Below are 23,538 nucleotides of genomic sequence, written 5' to 3' on the forward strand. Positions count from 1 at the left end.
AACATCCATGATGGGATTAATTTCCTTATAAGAAGAGAAAGAGGCCAGAGTCTCCCTCAACTGACAACAAACCTAGAAGAGGCTCTCTGTAGTCATCAAAATGGTCAGTTCCTTGATCTTGAACTTCAGTGGTCAGAAGTGTGAAAAATAAATGTTAGTTGTTCAAACCAACCCTGTCTATGATATTTTGCTATAGCAGTTTGAGAATATATAGTCTAGTATACTTACAGAATATATAGTCTAGTTTCATTGCTTCCAATTTCTTATCACATAGTCATTTCTCCTTTAATTGCAGTTTGACTTTCACTCCAAAATAGTACTAGGGTTATTTTTCCATTGTCTACAGTGAGATCTAAATGGCAAAGTAATGATCATATTTGGTCTTCTGCATTTATTCTCCTTACAGAACTGCCACTGCTAACACTTTTCCATTTTTATCTTTTTCCTTCTATAGCATGGCACCATCTCATTTTTCTCCACTTTCTCTGTATTAAACAGAATAACTTAGCTATTATGTAGTAATAAGTAAACCGTGAAATATAAGAGAGACACAATATTCTTTGGTCTATAATGTTTCAGAAATTCCACTGGGCAGACATTGTCAAGTCTTTTTCCATAGAAGTGGGGAAGTTTCCTTGATGAGCATCCGAGTCTCCTCCCTGGGAGTATCCTCTTACTTGGTGACCTCTAGAGACCCTAGCTGCCCTCCAAGGAATCTCTCCCTAACTCATTGTTTGTGGCAACCTCTGAAATGAACATTGGGAAACAGGCCTCTCTTTTTGGTTGTCTGATGATGCATAATAAAACATCCTTTTTTTGTGGGGTATCCAAAAAAAACTCACAATTTATTGATGCTGTTTACAATAGGTCACATTCCAAATTGGCTTTTTTGACTAAGCCATTTTAATTAACTGAGAATTATTATAAGCATGTGTTTTGCAAAGTTTTTTGAGATCCCAGCTCTTAGTACTTGGAGGATAGAATTAATTAATTTTGACAATCCATAAAAGTCCTAATTCCTGATATATCTCAATTTTCTTTCAGTGTTCTTTGCAAAAAAAAAGCACCATGAATCCTGAATTTAAAACCTCCTGATAACATTTTGCCAAGTTAAAATTATTATTATTTTTTGCATCGAAAATATTTTTTTATTTTTGTTTTTTTAAATTTTTTATTGGTGTTCAATTTGCCAACATATAGAATAACACCCAGTGCTCATCCCATCAAGTGCCCCCCTCAGTGCCCGTCACCCAGGCACCCCCACCCCCTGCCACCTCCCTTTCTACCACCTGTTGTTCATTTCCCAGAGTTAGGAGTCTTTCATGTTCTGTCTCCCTTCCTGATATTTCCCACTCATTTTTTCTCCTTTCCCCTTTATTCTCTTTCACTATTTTTTATATTCCCCAAATGAATGAGACCATATAATGTTTGTCCTTCTTCGATTGACTTATCACCAAGTTAAAATTATAAACAGAAAATATCAATATCCAATTGTATACACTCCTCCCCTAAAACTACAACCTTATTAGGCACATAAACTGCCTTTCTAGTTGTGTTAGGTGAATGCCTATATATAATTTGCCACTGTATAACATAGTTCTTCACCTGTCAGGCTTTTGGTACCAGTTTTTCTCTATCTATGTCCATATATCTAGCTATTGTCATATATTTGGGTTTTGTTATATTAGCACATTGCCCCTGCTGACATTCAAAGATTAAAAATTAATGTTCAGATGTGATTAATTACCTCAAACTGGAAGAGAGGTGCACATTTGTATTTCTGACAACTATGTCTTAACCAAAAAAGACTTGGAAATATAGTCTTTCTGCACGACAATGACAACCAATCAGTGTGAGAAATATACACGGTCTTTACTCTATAATTCTATTTTTTCTCATTTCCCTTTGATAAACTATATTTGAACCTTATCTTTTTTAAAGACTCTCTTATATTCACAATTTGTAGTATTTAAATTCTCTTTATACTCTTTGAAGTGAATTAAATGTTCATTATGTACATGGTATAGACATATGTCACTTATTTTATATCTATTATGACATTAATTGTCACAACTCTCTTATTAGAAATGTTTACCTAATTATATAAAATAAAGTCTGTTAAAGAAGAAGGTAGAAAAATTGTCCAAGTTCATAAAAAGTATGTGTAGTAAAGGATGAATAAAAACTCAGGTTTGTATTACTCAAAAAAAATGCCCTGTGTATTGTATCATGCTAATTTAAACATATCATATCTAGGGGCACCTGGGTGGTGCAGTGGTTGAGCTTCTGCCTTTGGCTCAGGTCATGAACCCAGGATCCTGGGATGGAGTCCTCTGCATTAGGCTCTTTGTGGAGAGCCTGCTTCTCCCTCTGCCTCTGCCTCTGCCTTTCTCTGTGTCTCTCATGAATAAATAAAATATTTTTAAAAACAATTTTAAGGGATCCCTGGGTGGCGCAGTGGTTTAGCGCCTGCCTTCAGCCCAGGGTGTGATCCTGGAGACCGAGGATCAAGTCCCACGTTGGGCTCCCTGCATGGAGCCTGCTTCTCCCTCCTCTTGTGTCTCTTCCTCTCTCTCTCTCTCTCTCTCTCATGAATAAATAAAATATTTAAAAAAACAAAAAAAATAAACATCTAAAAAAATCAATAAATCACAACTTTGTCTTCAAGTCTCACTTTGATAGAGTCTCAGTCTACACAATGAGCTTCATACTCTTGCTGAGCTTTATAACCAAAGTCTAAACTCTTTCACCCACCTGTCATAATTTTAAGTCTCCTAATTATCTTAGCCTCAGTGTGTCTCCAATCTAAAAGCACTGCTTTCATCTTTTGTCAAAGAACATCTCTTTTGACATGTCATGAATGACACAAGCCCAGGATCTTTGACCTATATTGGGAGTCTAGACAAAGCAAAGTAATTATTAGAACCAGAGTTACTACAAACCTCACCCAAGATCAAACATGGAATCAGAGTCTATCATGCAATTCCATCAAGGGATGAGCTGGAGATATCAGAACAGAGAGAGCAGATACACAAGAAAAGATAGGAAGTAGAGCCTAGGGAGGAGGGTACCTCCTGCACTGGAGTTTAGTAGCTGTTAGAAACCCCAGAGAAAAAAATTTGGATTGCTGTAAGGCAAGACTTCACTGGGCTAACCCAGATACTGACTTTTTTCATTTAAGTTAATAGCACTGACATATTCTCTGGTTACTCATAATTATATTGGAACCAATGTAGAGCCCTAAATCATTCGTTTTTCTTAGCCAATCCTATAATTTTCATGTAAACTGTAAAGTTTTTACTATCTTGCTCATATTCAACTTTCTCTACCATCCAAGCTCAAACACTTGGCTATTTTTACTTGGCTTATTGAAATTTCCTTTTAGGTGGTATTTAATTTATTTGTACAATCATTGTTGATTTTCTGTCCAATAGCCTTACCTGCTCCCATTATTTTGTTCAATGGCAAACACTTCTCATAATCTTTCAAGCTGAAAATACAAGAAACTTGCTTGCTCAGACTTGTAAATAAAGCAGGCATTTGTGCTCCAATGTTTCTTAATGAAAGATGGAGGAAACTAGAAATTCCTAGGAAATTTTCCTTCCTATGTGAACACACATAAACGCACACACCCAGAAGAAAACAGGATTTTCTTATTCGTTGGCAGTAATTAATAGTGTCTGCAGGTGGCACTTGGGACTGGTAAAAAGTTGTGTCCCTGAGGAGAATCTGTTTACAGAAAGAATGACAGAGCAAAAATAGTAAAAACTCCTACATTTTGAGAAAGTTGAAGCAATAAACCAACTTTGAAAATTTAAGCTTTCCTAATCTTATAAAACAAGTATGTAATCAATGCCCTATTGTTTAAGCCAATATTGGTTAGGTGTTCGGTTTCTTGCAATAGATATGTCGTAACCAATAAACTCAAGTTTCTTCCACATTTATTGTCCCTTTCAGTGTTGTTCAGACACACATTTTCATTTTGCTCTTGTTCTTGTGCTACTTCTGGGATGTCAGGGTCATGCACATATTCACTAAACCAGTCATTTTCATACTCTGAGGTACAGATTAGACAGGAAGCTTCCTTTTATTGCTCTTACCAGATATAACCTCTCCATCTCCATTTCCAAAGTCCACATACTCACAATTTTGAAAGTATGAGACATCTGTCACTTTGGCAAAAAGTAGTTTTGGTGTACCACAGGTTTAAATTTGCAAAGTCACTCCTACTTAGCAATTATGTGATTTTGGAGATTTATTTAGCCTCTCTTCCTCTCAGATTACTCATTTTGAAAATGGGCAGAATGACACTTTTTTGCTGAACTATTATGAAGATTAAATCCCAGTTCTTTCCTTATAAACAATGCGATTCTAAGGAAATCCTGCTTAAATTTCCACATATGTAAAATGTGCATAATAATGACACCTTATAAGTTTTTGCTGAGTATTAATGCTGTAACGTAAGTAGAGCTCTTAGAATAGTGCTTAGCACACAACCATGTCTGCCGTTTTTCTGTTAATATTAGTTCAGTGCCTGACACTGAATATGCTCTTGATAAATGCTTTTATTATTGCCATAATCATGTTTTTATATAATTCATTTTCTTAATATTTTCATTAATTTGCTTATCCAGAAAACATCTTTAATATCACTGTCAATAATTTGAGTTCAAAAGCTAAAAGATATCAGGAGATATTTCTAAATTATACTTATTCCTAAAAGAGTATCTAACACAAAATGCAATATAATTCTAAGAATAAATCTTTAAGACGTATTGCCCCAGATATTAAGGAAAATGAAGGCCATCACTGAAGTGCTCGTGAAAATAACAACCAAATTGAATCAATATAATTGTCCATTGATAAAAGATTGACTAAATAAATCATGGTACATTCAGCCAAGAAAGTCAAACAGTTATTAAATAAAGGAGTGTTTTAAAATATAGTCTTTTATGATCATTCAGGTATGGCAAGGATAGCAGATCAAGAGACGGTTGCCATTGAAAAAATTACTCATTATACTCGCAGATGGTAAGAGGAGGGGGCATGTGGGAAGTCATACCAGAATCCACACTAGTCTGTCCATGGCAGAGCAAGTAAGGGGAAAGCATGGTCATAAGCTTTACTGTAATTTCTGAAAAAATGAATGAATGGCTAGTTAGAATAATTTTCAGAGGACCTGGGTCAAAGGTGCTGGGTCTACTTGTCTGTGTCTATTTGTCTAGTACCTGGCTCTGGTGTGATTAGGTTAGAGGAATAGTGGTCCTGAGTGTGTGAGTTTCAAAAAGGAGATTGTTGAAGCTGTGAACTCTGAATTGGTTAGTTTGCATATGAAAGACATGCTTACAGTTGGGAAAACCAGTCTCAGGATCTTCGGGCTCCCAAGATGTCAAAGCATCAAATGCAGAAACTAGAAAATATGGTGTTACACACAGGGAAGTCAATACACTATGCAAAGAAGTCCATAGAAGACTATAAGGCACTATTGCTTAAGAAGAGTGTTACCCTGCAGCTGATCTGTGGTTGTTCATAACGTTTATGCTAGGATACTAAGAAACACGGTACTGACTCTTGAATGTAGAGATGAAATGTATTAGTTTGTGATATTAAAGTCTAAAATTCATCTTTTGTACTTGTACTCAGCTTGCTTTCATTGTTAGTAAACGTGTGTAGACAATGATATATACTTAGTTTTAGCTAGCTAAGTGACTGGTAGGGTATACAAGACTCTAGTAAACTTGCATTTTGTCTCAGTTGAAGCAAGGTGTCTGACATCTATCTTGGTGATTCACTATCAGAAAGAACATCTCCTGTGAGGAGACTGAAAGAGGACTCTGAGCTCTATGTCTAGAAGACATGGCTTACTTGTCCTGTTTACCATGTACCTTAATCAAAGCCTTGCATAAGTATACCCTGTAGAATCTCCTGAGTTATCTCAAGTATCTGACCCTTTGTAATTGCTGTAACTCTCTCTTTTATATACATATATATAACAGATATTATATAATATATATAATATTTCTGTTATTAATAAAAAGTAAGTGTATTTATAAATATATATGTATATAGGCATAGATATACATGAGTTAACTATAAATAAAACAATATTTTTATCAGTTTAGCAAAATAAGAGTTAACAGGGACACCTGGGTGGCTCAGCAGTTGGACGGCTGCCTTTGGCTCAGGTTGTGATCCCAGGATCTGGGATGGAGTCCCACATCAAGGTCTCTGCAGGGGGCCTGCTTCTCCCTCTGTCTATGTCTCTGCCTCTCTCTCTCTCCCTCTCTCTCGTTCTCTGTCTCTCAGGAATAAATAAATAAATCTTAAAAAAAAAAGTTAACATACTGCCATTAATATATTGGTCTTCCTCAGATAATAGTGGCAAATATAATAAAACCAAAAGTAAAATAGTATAATTATTACAATTTTTTAAAAGATTTTATTTATTTATTCATTGATAGACACACAGAGAGAGAGAGAGACAGGCAGAGGGAGAAGCAGGCTCTATGCAGGGAGCCCGACGTGGGACTCGATCTCGGGACTCCAGGATCATGCCCTGGGCCGAAGGCAGGCGCTTAAACCGCTGAGCCACCCAGGCTGCCCATAATTATTACAATTTTAATTAGTAGTTTTTCTCTCGAAAGAGAGAGTTAAGGGGGCAAAGGGATAGAGAGAATCTTAAGCAGGCTTCACACTGAGTGCAAAGCCCCACACCAGGCTCTGTCTCACAACCCTGAGATCATGATCTGAGCTGAAATCAAGCATTGGGTGTTTACCCAACTGAACCACTCAGGAGCTCATAATTAAGAGTTTTAATCAGAATCTAGAGTATATAGTGCTTAGTAATTTGAGTTTAATGGTGAATGTAAGTAATAAAATTGGATGTGTTAAAACATTTAAATGCTTTGTCCATGTCTATGTACTCTATGTGTGTTTTCTTATATTTAGACAGATATTCTTAAAATCTGGAATACATTTATTAATGACACATAAATGGACAATCAAACACATCTTAAAGAGTATGATTTCAGAAAATGTTGTGCTTACCTGGACTGGCTTTTCCTGCTTGTCCTATAGACCGCAGTTGAATAACATTAAAGGAAGTATATGCCTCATTTCCCTGAAAACTGACAAAGTTATAAGGCTCAGAGGTATGGGATCCTCACTTTTGTTTGCTTCCCATATTTCCTTGCTCAGGGGCACTAAATAAACTTCACCAGTACTAGCATCCAAGTGCATCATGTTTTTATACAATATGAAGCACTTTCTCCAATATATTACCTATATGGCCTGTGGGATAGATTATGGAAACTCTTAATTATCTTTTGCAAGTTATGCATGATACCGTTCCAAATCTTTATTGCTTGCAATGTACTCTACATTTAATCTTTGAAAGTGTATCCATTAACTGACTTTACCCTGCCATGAAATGGGATTTGCCATCAAATGCCTTGATGTGGGACTCAATCACAGATCCTGGGATCACAACCTTAGATAGAACTATGTATTATTCATATTTCTCTCTGTAGCACTTAAAAGCATTTGTATTAACAGTCAAAAAACAAGTAAATTCACTTGACCTTATTTACTGCTTAATCATTGGAATGAACTACAAGTGTCCTCCCAAAATTCGTATGTTGAAGTTTTAACCTCCAGTGTGATGATTTTAGGAGGTGGATCATTTGAGTGTTAACTGGGTCATGAGGTGAGGCCCTTATGAATGGGATTAGTGCCCTTATCAAATGGACCCCAGAGACCTCTCTCACCTTCTTTCCAACAGATATGTGCAGATATGAGAAATTGGTGATCTGTAACCCGGAAGAGTACTTTCACTGTATCCCAACCATGCTGACATCTTCACTTCAGACTTCCAATCTCCAGAACTGGGAAAAATAAATATTTGTTGTTTTAGATGCTCCATCTAGGGTAATTTATTGTATCAGCTTGAATAGACCAAGGCAATCACTAAATAGTCTGCCCTTACCTCAGCGTACACATAAGAAGGTGGAATTAAAAGGAAAAGTAAAATGTACAAGGAGGCAATATGTTGTAATTGGTGTAGTAAAGACTCTGATAGTTTACAGTGGAGAAAATAGGAGAATCTCTGAGTCTGCAAAGTCATGACGGTACTTTATGGTAAAGGGAAAATGTATAGTTTATATGTTGATCAGGTTTGATATTGATCAAATGAGTCCAATAAAAATCATACAAGTCAGGTGTCTCAGTGGTCACATTGTCAGTTAACAATGGAGCAAAGTGTTACAACCCAAGACTGTAGTATCGCATATTTTCTATTTCTCTGTTTTCCAAGTGTACAAAATTCCCATTTGATCAAGCACCAAAGGTGCTTCAATCAAGAGGAAGGGTCTCAGAAGCAGGAGTGTGTGGGCTTATGGAATATAAAATATACATAGGGCATTCACAGGGTACACCCTTGACTGCCTGCACTCTCTCACCCGCTTTTGTGTATGGAAATTGTGTGATGTGGGTGGTTCATGGCTACTGTCTCATTGTCTGGAATAGGCAATATATCTTCCATGTAAACATGAAGAAGATAGAAAGGTCCAGGAAATGTATATAATCTCTCTTCATTGGTCAGTTTAGAGTTAGTATAACCAGTAAGAATACAGATTTTTATGGAAGAGTGAGAATAAAGGATAGAGTGGACATAGCCTACATGTCCCATGTCCCCAGAATCAATACAACATGAGCTGAACAGATGAAATCCATATGAAAAAGAAAAATAATTGAAAGCCCTGCCACATCAAAGTAATTTTAGGACACAATCATCTAAGGCCGTTAAATTCAATCTCCACCTGTGCTGCAGATCAACCAGGTCTATAACTGCTGAAAGGAGTCTTTATGGGTACTTTTTTTCAGTGAGGGGAAAGACAAAAGGTTGTATCCAATAGAGTCGTTCGCAGGCTGGTTGTAGAAGTCTTGGATGTACAATCTGATGAATAAGTAGGTGGGCAGAAAAACATTCCTTCACTAAGGACTCCAAAAAGAGAGATTTCTTTCTAAATCCTCTTTGTTTGGGAGGGATTATGAAGCTGTGTTCCCACTTAATTACCTATCGCTGCCCTTACCTCTGTTGCCAGACTTCATCCCCTTTGCTGGCAACACCAAAGACTCACTGTTGTTGCCAGGGCTGCTTCTCTTCCTTTTATTATGCCCTGGCTCACTGGAAACTCTTCTGGCAATAGCCCAAGGGCACACATATGCCCTGACACAGTGGTGCCAAGTTCCTTTCCAAATGTCTTTTGCTGAGTGTCTTTACCTTGTTTCAGTGTGTGCAGTGGAGTTCCGGCGTACAGTTCCTAAAAGGCCCAGTTCCTTTTTAATCAGATAAAGAATCTCCTCGTCTTATTTTATTCTTATTTTTTTGCCTAGACATCTCCTTTGAATTTAATTTCTACTGCTGTGGTCTCTCTATATAGATATGCATTCAGACATTCTCAGAGACTGACTCCAGAAATTTGGCAATGTTGATTAGACTACAGGTTGAGAAGCAATCTCATTCTACCTACAACATCTATTTGTTTTTTCCTGGCTAGGCATGGTGGCACATAAAATATTTGACCTATGTTAGACCTGCCACACTTCTTGCTTCAAAGAAAGGAGGTTTAATATGATTTAATCTTTGTTTTTTTCCCAAAGATTCAGCTTTATGGGTAACCACTGAGGACGAGCAAAATAACCCAGAATGCGCCACTTTGGCATGTGAGTTGTTTTGATCTGATGGCAGTTGAGACCCAGCAAGCTCAAATGGCTTTTTACCTTTCCTTTAACTGCCTAAAGAAATTTCAATAGTGGGTCTATACCAGAAAGTTACATACCAAAGATTTATCCACATAGCATAGCAAATGTTTGTCTTGCAAATATTTGTTCTTCTGATCTCCCTGGGGAGGAAATGTCTTCCTCCTCTTTGAAGCTCCTGAAGTAGGACAAGATGCCTACTACTCCTTTGTCCTTGGCTCAGGGTGGTATATATACCTCAATTACCAGACTACTTGGGTGTCCCGTAGTTTCTAGGGGGCTTCCAATAGTATGAAATTAGATTTATTTTTCTCTTGCTAATCTGCCTTATGGCATTTAATTATTAGAATTTCCAAAAAAACCTAGAAGGAAAGAAGGGAAAAGTTTTCTGTGACCAAACCATATCAACCTTCAAGTTCCAATTTACCTAATCATTACTTTGTTTTTTGTTTTTGTTTTTTTTAAGATTTTATTTATTTATTCATGAGAGACATAGAGAGAAAGAGAGGCAGAGATACAGGAAGAGGGAGAAGCAGGCTCCATGCAGGGAACCTGACATGGGACTGGATCCCAGGTCTCCAGGATCACGCCCTGGGCTGAAGGCGGTGCTAAACCGCTGAGCCACCCAGGCTGCCCTCTAATCTTTACTTTGACTTGTATATGTGTACTTTTGTTTAGCCTCATTTTCCATTTCTAGATTTTTACCATGCCTTTTTTTGTTTTTCCATTTCTAAATGTGAACCACAAGGTTGACATATAATTATGAGGTGTATTCCTAGTACTTTATCACTAATGTCAATGTCCTCCTGCCAAAGACCACCAGGAATATACTTGCAATTGATCAAATTGTGTTTATTGCTCATTGCAACAATGGACACTGCACATGGAAAAGAACCAGGGGGTAATAATTCACTAAGGCCATATTATAAGGGATTTCGTGTTGGAGTTGGACTCTAGCCAGGTGATTCGTGGAGGTTTTCAGGAAGAATGGCTTTGTTGTGTATCACATGGTGTCAGGAAATAGTGATTATTCTATGATAGGTTATTTTAATTAATCTTCTCTAAAAAGAGAGGCCTGAGCAAAGCTAAAGTGCTAATTGGTAAAGACGTAGCAGTCATTTATATTAGCCAGAGAAGGAGATGCTTGGGATTTTTTTGTTTGGATAATGTTTTGATTTTTGTCTGTGTTCAGACAAAATTATGAAGTAGTCTTGCTTTTGTCTTGATCAATTACCATCAGAGCAGCCTTGTTTGATGTTGATGTTCTGTGAAATTGTTTATGTTCAACAGGAGAACACCAAGGACTAGCTGTCACTGCCAGATCAGCTCCTAGCAACACCAAAGCCTCACTGATGTTGCCAGACCAGCTCCCAGATGTTGGAAACGGCTTTGTTCTTTCTTAGTAAAAATGAACTCCTTATATTATTGAAATCAGGGGCACCTGGGTGGCTCAGTGGTTGAGCATCTGCCTTTGGCTCATGTCGTGATCCTGGAGTCCTGTGATGGAGTCCTGCATCAGGCTCCCTGCCGGGACCCAGCTTCTTCCTCTGCCTATGTCTCTGCCTTTCTCTCTGTGTCCTTTATCAATAAATAAATAAAATTTTTTTTAAAAAAGGTTTTTTTCTGTATATAGTAGATAGAAAATAAACTGCTATACTTAAAAAGAATAATTTGATAAGTTTTGACATCCATGCAACCATCACCACACACTGATAATCTAATCAGTCAGCCCCCAAAGTTTTCTCTCATCCTTTTGTAATCTTTCCCTCATGCTCCTTTCCAATCCGCACTCCAGCCCCAGGCAGCCCATGATCTGCTTTCTATCACTACATATTTGTTTACATTTTATGGAATGAAATACACATGGAGTCATACAGTATGCTCTTCTTTTCTTGAGGGGTTGGGCAACTGTTTTTTTTCACTCATAATTATTTGGAGATTCATCTATTTTTTTATATATCAATATTTAATTTCTTTCCCTTTTAAATAATTAGCTTCAATGATTATAGTACTCTAGGTTGTTTTTTATTATTCAACACTTGATATTTCACCTCACTCCTTTCTTGTTTACATGGTTTTTGATGTCTACAATAATTCTTATTCTTTTTTTAAGATTTTATGTATGTATGTGTGTATGTATGTATTTGAGAGAGAGTACAAGCAGGGGGGAGGGTTAGGGGAAGAGGGTGAAGCAGACTTCCTGCTGAGGAGCTTGAGGCACACCTCAATCCCAGGACCCTGGGATCATGACCTGAGCAGAAGGCAGTCACTTAACCAACTGAGCTACCCAGGTGCCCCTCTTCCTTATTCTTGTAAAAATAAGATTTTAATTTCTCTCTCTGATTTCTTGTTTCTTCAAGATTTTCTATTCACTTTTGTTTTTCTACAGTTTGAATATGATATACCTAGGTGTTTTTTTTTGTTTTGTTTTTGTTTTTGTTTTTTTGTTTTTTTTTTGTTTTTTTGGTCTTTATTTTGCTTTTAGCTTTCCAACCAACTTGGATCTGTAGTTTGATATCTATTATTACTTGCACAAATGTCATGGCCATTATAACTTCAAATAATTCTTCTGTTACATTTTCCCTTTCTTTTCCTCTGGTACTCTGAGTGTATTACACATTTTAATATTTTCTCAGAATTTCTGTATATTCTCAATTTTTTTCTTTTTCTTTTTCTTCTTATTTTAGTTTGTGAAACTCTGTTGACCTTCAAGTCGCTGATTCTTTCCTTGCCATATTGAGTCTACCAATAGTCCATCTAAGTCATTCTTCATTTTGGTTGCTGTTTGATTTCTATAATATCCAACAACATTTTTCTTAGCGTTTTCATCTCTCTGTTTACCTTACCTGTCTGTTTCTGCATGTTGTCCACTTTTTTCCATTAGCATGAAAATATTGACTATAATTATTTTACATTTCCTGTTGATAATACCAACATCTGTATTATATCTGAGTGTAGCTATGATGCTTGCTTTGTCTCCTCAGATTGTGCTCTTTCTTGTCTTCAGGTAATTTGTTTTCATGCATGTGGTGATCATGTCTCAGATCAATACTAGTGGGCAACCCAATGAAGATCTCTCAGGTTCTCACTCTGAGTGGCTATTTCCTCTCCAATACCCTGTAATACCCATTCTACTTAGCTTGTACTATCCAGACTTTAAGAACCATCACAACTCAGAAAGTCTGTCACCATCTGCCTGGGTTCCCCTCCCTGTAGCACATATGAGAAACTTAAAAGACAGTCAGCTGGGGCTTTATTTAAAAATACTCTTTTTCACTTCACTGTCTTTCATTGTTTAATGTCCAGTATCTGAAAGACCATTGTCAGTTTGTTTGGTTGTTTCAAGTGTGAGGATGATGCCAATCTGTTACTGCATCATGATAGACACGGATTTAAACAGTTTAAAAACATCCCTACAAAAATGTCTCTTTGTTCCCTTTCTTGACTGAGATAAGAGAAGTTTGGTATGAAATTAAACTGCAGGCAAATCGTATGTCTCCAAACTGAAGTTTGTCTCTAGTTGACTCTGCATCGAACTAAGCACATTTAAAACTCAATTTTGTGTAAATGGTTTGCAAATTTAATTTACTATAATTATTAATTAAACTCCTTTGTCTTCCTGTTTTTGTCTTTTACTATATTTATTTGTACTTTGGGTATTTTTTACATTAGATTTCCTATTGGTATTATATATTTTCCATTAGCCTTCTGAACTCAAATGATTTTTCTATGTATTTGTCACAAACCTGTGCAGACATTATTAAAATCATCAACGAAAACAAATTAATTTTTTTTCAAATAATTCAAAACCTGTTGAATCTGATATTGACTTCATAAATCCTCCTATTAAGTAAAACTTAGGTGATCTATAGCTCTTTATTTCTGTGTTGAGATATCAGAACATAATGTAAAATAAAATAGAACAGAATTAAATAATCAATAAATACATTAACTTTCTAAAAAGTTTTTTCTCTTTCTTATTAACTAAATTATACATTTCCAACTTTGTCTTGAATACTTTATCAATTAAATAATGATATAATGTATGATTTGAAGAAGGTTAAATAAAGACGTGGTATCTGATATGTGAGTTGAGCACATTAGAGTATTTTTATCTACCCATTCTAATTATTTAACTAATTTCTATTGAATGGAAAAATGAGTAAGTGAATAAATCTGTTTGTGTGTATGTTTGGATATTTTAATACTTACTACTTTAATACTTGCCTGAGATCTTGTCTTTTTTAAGCAAAAGCTCAATTCATTGTCATGGGGCTATAGTGAGGCTATCCAACAGACAGCTTTACTAGACTGCCCAAAACTTCATTCCCCTGGAGAGACTGCTTGCTGTAGCAATGGGCACATAATGGATGTCAGCCAGAAGATGCAAAGATAGCGGGGGTGGGAAGGCAGGGGACTTGGCATTTCTCATTCCCTGGAATCATGTAAGCCATGTGAACTGGGGGCCATCACATCATCTCGAAAATGACTAGCAAAGAAATAAAATTATCAAGAACTATGAAAGGGTGTGACTAATTGAAAAACAACCCTGAACCACTGAATCCATCTGTGCCTAAAAGCAGTATCATTCCTTCCACTTTTAGCTGCATAAGGCAATAAAGTAGTTTTTTAAAAATTTAACCTGGTTTCCATTGGATTTCAGTCATTGCAGTGGCAATGACAACAAACAAGTTCCAGTACAATTGTTTAATTTTCTCTGTGGGAAAATGCATAAATTCCTATTGGGAACATGTTCTCCTTTAATTAAGGTCGAATAGTTTGGGAGGCCTTCAGCCATTTTTTTGCAACTATAGATACATAATGCTATCAGGAGATTTTCATGTAAGTCTTCTATAGAAGCTGACTATGTGACAATAGTTCTGACACCCAAAAAGGCAGTGTTTAAGGGCACATTTCATATACATTGTAGAACATATAGTGTTGCATGCATTTGAAGTAATTCAAGACTGATGACATTTAATCATAAGTAATTGAATAAAAACACATACATGAAAACATTTTAGTAGGGAGTTATTTATAATATTATGGATATTTATTTCCAATGACCACTTTAGCTTTCTTAACTGCATTTATCAATGATAGCTTTTATTTTCAATCCCAAAGGTAGTTAATTTGAAGGACTATTTTTAATATTTTTAAGTGGAGAAAAAAATTTAGGAAAAAATGCCAATGAAATATTGGCTTTCAAATATGATACACTGAAAACTTTTAAATTAACTCATTAATTATTTCAAAAATTCTTGTGGGTAAGTGAAGAAGAAAATTAGCACATAGTATGTCAAATGTGTGTTAAGCCTTCTTAGTAGCCTCCTATCTACTTAGCCTTATCTAGGTGATCTAGATGAGCTCATCTCTTATGCTCCATTTACCAGCTTGCAATTAAATGGATTATGACTCCCAGTGGTCTTTGAATTTAATTACAAATGCCTAGCATTGATAATTGTTACCTGGAGAAATAAAGAGTAAACGGTACCTCAGGCCTTGTCTCTACAATATCTCCATCTTTTTTTATCACCACACATAAAGGCTTCATGCAGAGTTTTAACAAAATATCCATTCAATTTTAAGTTTCTCAGTCCTAAAACATTTGAAACAATATGCTTATATTTAAAGGAGAAACCTATGGGATGCCTGAGTGGCTCAGCAGTTAAGTGTCTGCCTTCAGCTCAGGGCAAGATCCTGGAGTCTCAGGATCTAGTCCCACATTGAGCTCCCCTCGAGGAGACTGCTTCTCCCTCTGCCTGTGTCTCTGCCTCTTTCTCTGTGTCTCTCATGAATAAATAAATAAAATCTTTTTTTAAAAAGGAGAAACCTGTATCAAATCATGAAATATCTCCCATCTTACTTAAGACTACACCACCATAAGACAAAAGTATAAGGTACCTAGTGAAGTATATCCTTATTAGTATATTTTTTAATATGTGGAAGCAGATAGTGAACATGCTTAAGTTTTATGGCTTCTGTTTTAACCACAAAGCTTACTTATTACTTCCTACTAAGTTTCTACAAAATCAAATACATTGAATAAGTTGATAAATGTAACTTGAAATAAAATTCTGGAGCTTCCTGAACCTCTTCCAGGTGTGTAATATGCCTACATCTCTGTAGATCTGTTCAGCAAAGAATTCCTTTGAATGTTGGATGGGATCATTTTCCTTTTCCAGTTAAAGTGCTCCGAAAAACATAGTAACAGGTAATATAAGAGTAAGAACCTTCTAGTTCTCATATTTTTATTATTCCAAGCAACTTTAGCTTTCAAAAAAATAGTGGAAAATAATTTAGTGGTCATCACAAACCCAGCACCATTCCTAATTCTAGCTTAAAAATATATTTTAATTATTTTTGTTGTTGTTAAAATTTGTTCATGCACACGGTCTTTTAATCATCTACTTGGCTTCATGAAGGTGGACCTGGCAACTTCCTTACCAAGATCTAAAGAGCCCACACAGTCATCCTGAGTGGGAATACCTTTCCTTATTTCAAGCTCAATGAGTATTCATTTGTTCTAAAATGTATGATCATATGTGACCTCGCCAACTCCACTGCTTTATCTGTCCTTTGCTGGAAGCATGAGAGGTGTGTGCAGAGGTGAACTGCCCTGCCAGGAGAGGTCTACTAGCTACTGAGATCAATGCCCACTATTGAAGCTGCTTTATATAAGTAAAACATTCTCCCAAGCAGTGTTTAACTGTGTTGTATTTTCTTCATAACTATGATATCAGAATGCAATGGATAGAAGTCTTTGGATTTCTATTTCTGGTGGCTAGCATATTAATGATCTTTGCAATCAATCCTCCATGTAGTTGGAATCCTACCCTGGGACTGATAACAGGTATACAATTTTCTACTTGACAGGCTGTTTTTAGTTTTGTTTTGGTTTGGTTTGGTTAGTGATTTGGCCTGAAAATTCTCCTAAAAGTTGTTTAATTATTTGGAGTATAGGTACAATTACATTATGGGCTCGGTATAACACCTTAACTAAGGATAACACTATTGAACAAGAAATATGACTTCTCAGGATATAGGATGGTTGCATTCTGTTTGGAAGATAGGCAGGAAGCAAATAGTAATAATAGGTTAAACTGCATCTGTTGTGTTACAAGTTTGATAAAGTCATCTCCTTCAGTTATCTCTTTCATTTCTACCAGGGTAAACCAGAAGTTTTGATAAGCAGGTATGCCTAAATTCAGTTACCTGAGACCTTAGCTGTTTTGGAGCACAGGTCCCATATTTGTAGTAGTTTTATTTTTAAAACTGTAAACAAATCTGAACTAACAGGGGGATCCTTTGTAAATTCTCTATATTTTTAGATACTATCAGTATTCTCCACACTTTTAGATTCAAGTTACTGGTGTTAATATTATTGAATGCCAATTTTGCTATATCTCTCACAAAATTTATTGATTAGACTCATTTCTATAAATGAGTGTTCAGACCATTAATGGAGTGCAATAAAAAGTAAGTGTTTGCACTGGCAATGGCATTTCTCAAAGATTAGCTCTGATTTGTGTGTGCAGTGTTATACACTGAAAGGGGGGAAGGTCATCTAATGTACTAGGACATTGATGGAGCTCTCCTGTAACTGCAGGCTTGTCTATATCCAAGCTCTATTTTCCCATTTCTAAAAGCAGATTCTTGCATTTATTTAGCAATATTTGGTCAAGCCACTTTTTTGGCTGTCTCCTCTAAGTACTAGGGCTTAAGTCATACACTCATTATGCACCAATTGGGCAAATACTCAGATTGATAAAGAACTTATATTTCACCAAACCATGAACAGATTGATCATTCCTAAACAAGGGGATGTAGGTTATCAGTAGGAAACTTGTTGAATGAGTAGATAATTCCAAAGCAGTTTTAACTGGATAAGTCCAGAAAATCGGACCCATCATTAACTGAAATTCTGCTTCAAGAAATCGGACCTATCAGTAACTGAAATCCTGATTCGCATTTACATTCTTCGTGTTCAGGGGAGTTTCCATAAAAAGAAAGTGTCTAAGTAATACAAAATAATAAATACAAAATAATTGTAACTTTTATCCTTAAAGGAAAATATTTTATTTATTTGAGAGAGAGCACATGTGCACAAGTTCGGGGGAGAAGCAGAAGGAGAGGGAGAAAGAGAATCTTCAAATAGACTCTCCACTGAACAGGGAGCCCAAAGTAGGGCTTGATCCCAGGACCCTGAGATCATGACCTAAGCTGAAATCAAGAGTTGGATGCTTAACAGACTGAGCCATCCAAATGCCCCACCCTTGTCTTTCTGGAATGAGTCATATAAAACGTCATATTACATAGTTGGTTGAGGGTTGAAGTTCTAATTCCCTGATAAATTTTCCTTTAGTACTAAGTGGCTCCTCTAACCTTTGCCTGAGACTGGCTATGCTTAAAGACCTAGCTGTATGTGTTCTCATCTCTGGTGGATGTGGGATCCACTTTATAGATTCTAGGTTGGAAATTTATTAGCACTTTCTTACCTTAAAGCTGTTAATTTAGTTCTTCTAGCCTCTTACTTTATGGTCTCATTGTTATGTCATCACCTTCCTTCAATGTGTGGAAGGTATCACTGAATAAGGAGTCTGGGGTGGCTTTTCCTGCAACTGTATATTTCTCTGGCTTCAATTTTTGGTTTAGGTTTTGGTTTTTGGTTTTGCTAAAATGGGAGCTGCAAAAAAGAATAGAATGCAGTGTTTCTTTTCTTTTTTTCTTCTTTTTCTTCTTTTTTTTTTAGTTTCAAGTTTTTCTTTAAATTCTAGTTGGTTAATGTACAGTGTAGTATTTGTTTCTGGAGTAGAATTTAGTGATCCATCATTTACATACAACAAATGCCTTCCTTAATCCTCACCATCCATTTAGTCCATCCCCCCACCCGCCTCCCATCCAGCAACCCTCAATTTTACCCGTACAGTTAGTTAAGAGTCTGTTTTCTGGCTTACCTCTTTCTTTTTTCACCCCATGTTCATCTGTTTTGTTTCTTAAATTCCATGTATTAGTGAAATCATATGGTATTCATCTTTCTTTGATTTATTCTGCTTAACATAATAGAGAGAGCACCATTTCTAAAGTCTTTTTTTTTAATTTTTATTTATTTATGATAGTCACAGAGAGAGAGAGAGAGGCAGAGACACAGGCAGAGGGAGAAGCAGGCTCCATGCACCGGGATCCCGACGTGGGATTCGATCCCGGGTCTCCAGGATCGCGCCCTGGGCCAAAGGCAGGCGCTAAACCGCTGCACCACCCAGGGTTCCCGAGAGCACCATATCTAAAAGAGGATAAAGCTTATCACTCTCCCATTAACTGAATATTATTTGCTGACATTCTGCTCCAAAAACGAAATAGTCAGGAGGTTCTGGGAAATAATGTATTTCCAAGGTCATTCAGATTATTCAAAGAATGCAGTTGCTTGTGGCTATAAATCTAAAACATTGATTTCCTTGCTGACTGTCAGCCAGATGTTCTCTGCCACAAGAGGCTATTAATATTCCTTCTTGTGTGGTCTTCTCCATCTTCAAAGCAGCAAAAGCACTAAAGTTCTCCTCAGACTTTGATTCTATCTCACTTCCTCTTGTGCTACAGGCCAGAGAAAGCTCTCATCTTTTAAGGGCTGATGTGATCATATTAACCTGGCCCGCACATCGTGCAATGTTGTGCAACGTAGCATAAGCACTGAAGTGATAGCTCATTGTTTTTAACACTTCCCAGGCATTAGGGTGGAAATGTCTTTAGTAGGGGGCAGTTTAGAGATTCTGCTTAATTTGTTTGACAAGAGAAATAACTTTGGATAATGTAGTGTAATGGTTAAAATTACATACTCTTGAGTTACCAAGAGACTCAATTCAGTGGTAAATCCTAGTTCTCCTGTATTTATACTGCTTGTTGCTCGTGGACATTTTAATCGTCTCTGAAAAGAAGTTTCCTCATTTATAAATGTGAACAACTCCCTATACCTCATAAGGCAGCTGCAAAAATGAAATGAGATAATGTTTGGAAAGCACGTGGAACTTAGTAAGCATTCTATAAAGGTAGTAATAGTAATCATTATTGTTTTACCACATCTGTAAAACATTATTGAATCTGCAAAAATTCCTTCCCCTATTTTCTTACTTGATTCTTACTACAACATGGCAAGATAGTTATTAAAGTTAAATATTTACTAAACAGTAGTTAAAGTAGATGGGATTCACACTTGTTCCTTTTTACTTCTATTATATATCTTTTCCTTGCAGATTTTTAAAATGAGTTTCAGAGCTAGAATTTAGTGATTCATCAGTTGCATATAACACCATGTGCTTGTTACAAGTGCCCTCCTTAATGCTATCAGTCAATATTCCTTTTCTGCCACCCAACTCCCCTCCAGCAACCCTCACTTTGTTTCCTAGAGTTCAGAATTTCTTGTGGTTTGCCTCCCTCTCAATTTTCATCTTATTTTATTTTTTCTTTTCTTTCCCTATGTTCGCCTATTTTGTTTCTTAAATTCCACATATGAGTGAAATCATACGGTATTTTTTCAGACTGACTTATTTTGCTTAGCATAATACACTCTAGTTCCACCCATGTCATTGTGAATGACAAGATTTCAATCTTTTTGATATATATATATATATATATATATATATCTCCATTCATCTGTCGATGAACATCTGGGCTCTTCCTATATGTTGGCTATTTTGGACGTCATTGTTATTAACACTGGGGTGCATGTGCCTCTTTGAATCACTATGTTTGTATCCTTTGGATAAATACCTAGTAGTCCAATTGCTGGGTCATAAAGTAGCTCTATTTTTTTTTAATTTTATTTATTTATTCATGAGAAACAGAGAGGGAGAGAGAGGCAGAGACACAGGCAGAGGGAGAAGCAGGCTCCATGCAGGGACCCTGACGTGGTACTCGATCCCAGGACTCCAAGATCACGCCCCAGGACCAAAGGCAGGGCTAAACCGCTGAGCCACCAGGGATCCCTAAAGTTGCTCTCTTTTTAATTTAATTCTCCATACTGTCTTTCAGCGTGGCTATACCAGTTTGCATCTTCAATTTCTTTTGTAAGTGTTCTATTGCTTTCAGAGTGCAGATCCTTTACCTCTTCGGTTTGGTTTATTGCTAGGTATCTTATGGTTTTTGATGCAATTGGAAATGGAATCAATTATCTGATTTCTCTTTCTTCTGCTTCATTGTTAATTCATAGAAATGCAACTGACTTTTGTGCATTGATTTTATATCCTAAGACTTTGCTGAAATCCTGTATGAGTTCTAGCAATTTTGGGGTGGAGTCTTTTCAGTTTTCTACATAAAATATCATGTTTTCTGCAAAGACTAAGGGTTTGACTTCTCTGCCAATTTATTTCTTTTTGTTGTCTGATTGCAGAGGCTGGGACTTCCAATACTATGTTGAATAACAGTGGTGAGAGTGGACACCCCTGTCACGTTCCTGACTTTAGGGGGTCTCAGTTTCTCCCCATTGAGGATGATATTCACTGTAAGTTTTTTGTATATGACTTTTATCGTATTGAAGTGTGTTCCTTCTATCACTACACTGCAGAGAGTTTTTATCAAGAAAGGATGTTACAGGGGGTCCCTGGGTCACGCAGCGGTTTAGCGCCTGCCTTTGGCTCAGGGCATGATCCTGGAGACCGGGGATCGAATCCCACGTCGGGCTCCCGGTGCATGGAGCCTGCTTCTCCCTCTGCCTGTGTCTCTGCCCCTCTCCCTCTCTCTCTCTCTCTCTCTCTCTCTCTGTGTGACTATCGTAAATAAATAAAAATTAAAAAAAAAGAAAGGATGTTACATTTTGTCAAATGATTTTTCTGCATCTATTAAGAGGCTCATATGGTTCTTGCTCTATTCTTTTATTAATGTAGCATATCACATTGAATGATTTGTGGATGTTGAACAATTCTTGCAGCCCAAGAATAAACCCCACTTGGTTGTAGTGAATAATCCTCTAAATGTACTGTTGGAACTATTAGTATCCTGGTGAGAATTTCTGCATCCATGTTCATCAGGGATATTAGTCTGTAATTATTTTTTGATGGAGTCTTTGGTTTCAGGATCAAGGTAATGCTGGCGTCTTAGAAGTTTTCCTTTCACTTCTATTTTTTGAAACAGTTTCAAAAGAATAGTATTAATTCTTCTTTAAATGTTTGGTAGAATTCCACTAGGAAGCCATTCAGCCTTGAATTTTTGTTTCTTGGGAGATTTTTGATTACTGAATTAATTTCTTTGATGATTATAGATCTGCTCAGGTTTTCTATGTTTTCCTGCTTCAGTTTTGGTAATTTATACATCTCTAGGAATGCATCCATTTATTCCAGATTGCCTAATTTGTTAGCATATAATTACTCATAATATTCTCATAATTGTTTGTATTTCTGTGGTATTGGTTGTGATGTCTCCTCTTTCATTCATGATTTTCTTTATTTGGGTCCTTTCTATTTTCTTTTTGATAAGTGTAGCTAGGAGTTTACCAATCTTATCAATTCTTTAAAAGAACCAGCTCCAAGTTTTATTGATCTATTCTACTGCTGTTGTTGTTGTATTAATTTCTATATTCATTGATTTCTGCTCTAATCCTTAATATTTCTCTTCTCTTGCTGGATCTAGACTTTATTTGCTGTTCTTTTTCCAGCTCCTTTAGGTGTAAAGAGGGGTTGTGTATTTGAGACTTTTTTGAGACTTTTCTTGTTTCTTGAGAAATGTCTGTATTGCCATATACTTCCATCTTAAGACCTCTTTTGCTGAACCCCAAGGGTTCTGAGCTGTCATCTTTTCATTTTCATTTGGTTCCATATATTTTAAAATTCTTCATTAATTTCCTGGTTGAGCTATTCGTTCTTTAGTAGGACACTCTTTAACCTCTATGTATTTGTGTTCCTCCCAATTTTTTTCTTGTTTTTGAGTTCAAGTTTTAAAGCCTCATGGGCTGAAAATATGTATGGTATAATCCTAATCTTTTTGTACCAGTTGAGACCTGATTTGTGACCCAGTATGTGATCTACTCTGGAAAATGTTCCATGTGAACTCAAAAAGAATGTGTATTCTATTGCTTTAGGATGCAATGCTCTAAATATATCTCCTAAGTCCGTCCGAGCCGATGTGTCTTTCAAAGTCCTTGTTTCCTTGTTGATCTTCTATTTAGATGATCTGTCCAGTGAGTGAGCTGTCAAAGTCCCTTACTCACTCTACTGTGAGTGAGGTGTTAAAGTCCCTTACTATTATTGTATTACTATCAATGTGTTTCTTTAATTTTGTTATTAATTGGTTTACATATTTGACTCCTCCCAAGTTAGCATAAATATTTACAATTGTTAGATCTTCTGGTTGGATAAACCCTTTTATTATGATATAGTGTCCTTCTTCATCTTATTACAGTCTTTTGTTTAAAATCTAGTTTGTCTGATACAAGGATTGCTACTCCAGCTTTCTTTTGATATCTATTAGCATGATATATGGTTCTTCAGCCTCTCACTTTCAATCTTGAAATGTATTTGGCTCTCAGATGAGTCTCCTGTAGACAGCATATTGATGTGTCTGTTTTTTTTTTTTAATCCAATCTGTTACCATATGTCTTTTGATTGAAGCATTTAGTCCATTTACATTCGGAGTAATTATTGAAAGATATGATTCTTTGCAGATATTTAAACAGACCATGATACTTTATTTTCTCTTTGGTTCACATACTTTGCAGCATTTTCTAATTCCTTTTATGGATTAAACTACATTGACAAATGCAAATAATTATTTCATTAGAAAAGCTATTATTCT

General features: G+C 36.3%; 1 long non-coding RNA gene across 4 annotated transcripts in view; it reads left to right on the top strand.

Moving 5' to 3' along the window:
* The window catches only part of LOC144301781 (uncharacterized), a 327,386-nt gene that overhangs the window by 302,275 nt on the left and 1,573 nt on the right, over nt 1-23,538 (top strand). For 3 of the 4 annotated variants that reach the window (XR_013368639.1, XR_013368638.1, XR_013368635.1), the window contains one exon: nt 21,143-21,253. This is a non-coding gene — a long non-coding RNA (uncharacterized LOC144301781). Of the gene's footprint in view, nt 1-11,049; nt 11,319-21,142; nt 21,254-23,538 lie in introns of those variants that run through there. The other variant, XR_013368636.1, reaches the window with a different exon arrangement.

This window comes from Canis aureus, chromosome 30 (assembly GCF_053574225.1).
Source record: "Canis aureus isolate CA01 chromosome 30, VMU_Caureus_v.1.0, whole genome shotgun sequence".
Lineage (NCBI taxonomy): Eukaryota > Metazoa > Chordata > Mammalia > Carnivora > Canidae > Canis > Canis aureus.